This window comes from Engraulis encrasicolus, chromosome 14, assembly GCF_034702125.1.
Source record: "Engraulis encrasicolus isolate BLACKSEA-1 chromosome 14, IST_EnEncr_1.0, whole genome shotgun sequence".
Taxonomy (NCBI): domain Eukaryota; kingdom Metazoa; phylum Chordata; class Actinopteri; order Clupeiformes; family Engraulidae; genus Engraulis; species Engraulis encrasicolus.
The window spans coordinates 14,847,947-14,852,870 of NC_085870.1; positions in this window are offsets into that span (position 1 = coordinate 14,847,947).

The window sequence follows — 4,924 nt, forward strand, 5'->3', positions numbered from 1 at the left end:
CCCATGGCCATCTCAGTCCCCAGACCTCAACCCCATTGAGAACCTGTGGGGTGAGCTGAAGAGGAGAGTACAGAGGAGAGGACCCAGGTCTCTGGATGATTTAGAGAGATTCTGCAAAGAGGAATGGCTGAAGATCCCTCTTTCTGTCTTTTCCCATCTTGTGAAACATCATAGGAGAAGATTAGGTGCTGTTTTGTTGGCAAAAGGGGGTTGTACAAAATATTAACAACAGGGGTGCTAATAATTGTGACACACATTATTTGATGTCAAATAATTATTTCTTTATGTGGGATTTTTTCCCCACTGAATAAATGCACTTGTATTGAAGGTTGGATTTTTCTCTTTTTTTCCATTAAGGTCCCATATTATTTAGAGAAAAATAATAATAATTGGAAGCTAAAAAACACATCTCAACCAGGGGTGCCAATAATAATGGAGGGCACTGTACATAGTTAGATTGGACCAATAATTATTGAGAAACAATACAGCGCCACAAACAATATTAAAGTAGCAATAATGTGTCTTCTACATAAATGCAAAGAAGTTACACTGGTCTGAAGGCTATTCAGGGGTACAAGTGGCATCTCCTCCTCCAAATATGCAGACTGCCTACCTAACTACCTACACACACGCACGCACGCGCGCCCACACACACACACACACACACACACACACACACACACACTTCTGAGTTTCCTGGAACACCTGTTTGTTTCTGCTGAACACTGATTATGGAGAAATTCACTTCAAATAGACATCCTGATCAGAGAATGTCTTGAAGTCTATCCCTCCCTCCTCCACTTTTGTGTCTCCTGACACATTTGTCTTTGTTTTTGCTGAATACACATTCTGGAGAAATTCACCCCAAATAGGCTACACATCCTGATCAGAGTTCCTGGATTTACCGTCACCTCAAGCGTCCTTACGTAATTCTTAACGCATAAAAAGAGCCTGATCGCAGACTCAAAGTCACAGACTCTACTGCTACACCTACTTCTGCATCACCATCAACATTACTGCTACAGCCACTACTGCAAGGGATCAGATGACTGATCTTAAGGTAAGTGTTAAATCATATTACGACCACTTAATTGTTTCAATTGTCATGTTACATTAGAGCAGGGTTGTCAAACTCAAATTGACAGAGGGCCAAAATCAAAATCTGGGATGAAGTCGTGGGCCGAACACAACATTTTTTTTTTTTTTTAAATGGACAAAAAGAGTGCATGCATGCACTTTCAACATGTCATCATGCGTATCTATGACACTCATGTTTAGATTTCACATATACTCTTTATCATCATATTTGTTAGTTAAAATGTGTCTGCACATCCTGACAGCAAATTTCGTGTGCAATTCGTGTTACGCTATATATTAATGGTGTATGTGGGACAACTGTAATAGGCCTACACATTTGAAATGATCTTGTGGGCCGAATAAAATGGCTCCGTGGGCCAAATTTGGCCCCCGGGCCTGAGTTTGACATGCCTGCATTAGAGCACCAGTGTTGGGCAAGTTACTCAAAAGCTGTAATGCACTACTGATTACATGTTACTGTCTTTTCAAAATAATTCCTTACATTACAATATTACTAAATTTAAAATGTAAGACACTACACTACTTTTGCATTGATTTAGTTACTGTCGTCAAAATAACTGTATAGTAGCTCTAAATATGGATTTGGCCATTTATAGTGTAAATCAACTCATGTTTCATGAATGATGATTTTTTTTTCACCTGCCGTCCAGGAGGTGTTTTGGCAGCATGCAGATGAAAAAGGTGAAAGGTGAAAAAAGGTTCAGGAATAGCTTGACCCACCACAGTGAACACCATTGAAATCCAGGTTACAGTACAATGCATTGTTACTTAGTGTTGTAACCAAGTAAATATTACAGATTTTTGTCCTGTAATGCCTTACATTACTGCGTTACAGCAAAGAATGCATTACAGTAATTCATTGCTTGTGTAATGCTTTACTCAAAACTCAGAGCACAAACAGAGAAGGAGGTGTGCTGGTTCTATAAGTGCCAGATGTATCATGTACAGTACAGGCCAAAAGTGTGGACTCACCTTCTCATTTATGCGTTCGCTTTATTTTCGTTTTCCCTTGCTATCCATGAACACAGTCTTTATACTTTCAGTAGCATAAAACAGTTTAACATTTCAAATGTCTTGACATGAATGGAAATCAAATAAACAATGCTGCAATAAAGGTTGACATGGTTTCTCATTTCTGTACTTTTGTCTTTTTTCCCTGACGGAAGGGATACATTGACATGCCCGCCTATTTTTATGTAGGCCATTGAAAAGTCTGGCCTGAGACTAAACTAAAACACAATACAGGATGAGGACAAGCACAACTGCAGGCCTACCTGTAATTACAACCCAGCCTGCACGGTTACTTTTTACGCTCTGAAAGTGGAGGTAGGCCTACACAGGCTTTTACACTATATTGTGCCATTTACACTAGATGAGCCATTTTTGACAGAGACGATCCCCTTCTCCATTCATTTACATCGCACAGGTCTACTTCCAAATAATAGCTGTCAGAATTGGCCACCTCTAGTGTTGTGTTCTGCCTCTATGATCCATTTATTCATGTAGGAAAAGTGACAATTTTCAAACAAACAATAGTCATTGTGGCTAACCGCAATGATGAAGTGAATCCAGTAGCAATACATCCCAAGTCAGCATCATTCAGTAGTCCAATAAAATCTAATAAAGTATGCCAGAAAGTTCCCATATGTATTGGTGTCTGGCATATCCAGGACATTTTTACTGGGGTGGCCAGGACAGGACACAATATTTGTCTGGGTGGCCATCACGGAATTACACACACACGCACGCACACACACACGCACACACACACAAACAGCAGTGGTGTCTTTAGGGCGAATTGGTAATTAAAAAGCCTCTACAAAAGGCATGCAAGGGGGGTTTGGGGACATGCCCCATCCATAAAAATGCTCTTAAATAGTGAATTTTGAGCATACTGTATCTACCAAGGGACACTGAAAATGACAACTGCCAACCACCTTCGTTACTCTGTGATTGACAGCTGTCATGTCCGCTGTGCAGGTAGAAAAGTCTGGGTAGACAGTCTGAAAATATGTACGGTTAAAGCGCATCACAAAAACTTTTTTTCACTCATTGCTAGTGACTGGATGAAAACATTTATCAGCAATCCCATGCATTTACTCTTTCAAAAACAGAATCACAACACAAACTCCAAATTACCCAAACGTTTACATAGCCTAGGCTACCCTAGTTTCTGATGCTGCATGCTGCCCCCTTTAACATCAATGACTCAGCTCTCTGCAGTATCAGTCTGACCATTATTATGTTAGTTAAAAGAGTAAAACTGACCCTGATCTGTCAGTCAGCCATCTCCATTGATTGACAGCGCTTCTCTTGTTTCTTGTGTTGACAAACTTGATCAACTACATAGCCTATCGTATCTTGGGTGGCCACTGTGGTGGCCAATTATATTTCAGGGGTGGCAGTGGCCACCCTGGCCACCGCCTTGCTACGCCCTTGATTGGTGTGACCCCAACCAGAGCTGTATATCTCAATGAGTGCATTCCAATACGCAACCTTGCATCCTCCACTTGTGCTTGTGGCCTCGCCCCGCCTCCTGGCCCCTCCTCCGTGGAGAAAACAATAAAGTTTCCCAACTGTCAGCCTAGCCACAACAACTTTTGATGGACTATCTTCATTTACCATCCAGTTTGCAAATGAGAAAATGACTTTACAATTGAGCTTTTGCAAGATATTGAAATATAATGCTGTTGTCAGTGATGTCATCATGGCATATTACTTCCTGGTATGAGGCCACAAGCACAAGTGGAGGACGCAAGGTTGCATATTGGAATGCACAATAGAAATAATACATTGTATTAGTTCTATGGGAATGCACCCTATGTAGGGCCTACAGCTCGGCTCTGACCCAATTAGAGCCATACGGCTCTGGACCCAATCAGTGTACGGCTCTGGACCCAATTAGGCCTACATTACAGTGCCATCCAGTGGACAATTATGGCATGACAAGAACCAAGGAAAACTGGCTCGTAATTATGACTATATGGAAATTATGCTTGATTGATCTACTCCTTTTTTATCAGTCATATCCAATGATACAGTACTCATATCACACTAATCACGTGTAAATGTTTGATCTCTACAGCTGGAAAAGTGGCATGTGAGTACCTTGATTACAGTTAAGTCCAATTCAATCAGACCCTGATGTTCCTCTGACTCTGTCTTTCCCAAACCTTTTTAGACCTGTTATATACTTCCAATTAATTTGAAATTTACACTAAAAAATGTACTAACATACAAGTCATCCATTATTTCTCTTGTGTGTTCACATAGGCCTATAAAAAGTGTTTAAGGTTGCCACCTGACCTGGTTGTTCCAGTTTTCAATGGTCTGACTAAAAATATGTTCCCTAGATAGTGAATGAAGAGGGCCCATTGTGTCTAACAAAAATGATCAATGTAGAAATGTCACAGTTTTTTCTGTCAGATAGAGGAGGGCGGCAACCATAAAACTAGCCTACTGTACTGAGCAATTTTAATGACTCAGAAATGAAATTTATTTATTCAAACATGGCTTAAAACATTTCGTTTTAAAACCATATATTCTACTGAGTTATTTTTTAATTAAAATAGCATGCTTAAGCTTTGTTATCCATAGGACTATTAGCCTAGAGCAATTAATATCACATTCATAGGTCCATTTTTCTGCCATTCTTTATATTTTTCTTTATAATTTAAAACTATATTTACTTAAAGTAATGGTTTAATTGACACATAAAGTATCAATAAGAATTTCACTAATGTGGGTTGGATGGCCAACTGGTAGCCTACAATTCAGCCCGGAATGTATATACTGTTGCACACTTTAGGTACTGCCGTAAATACAT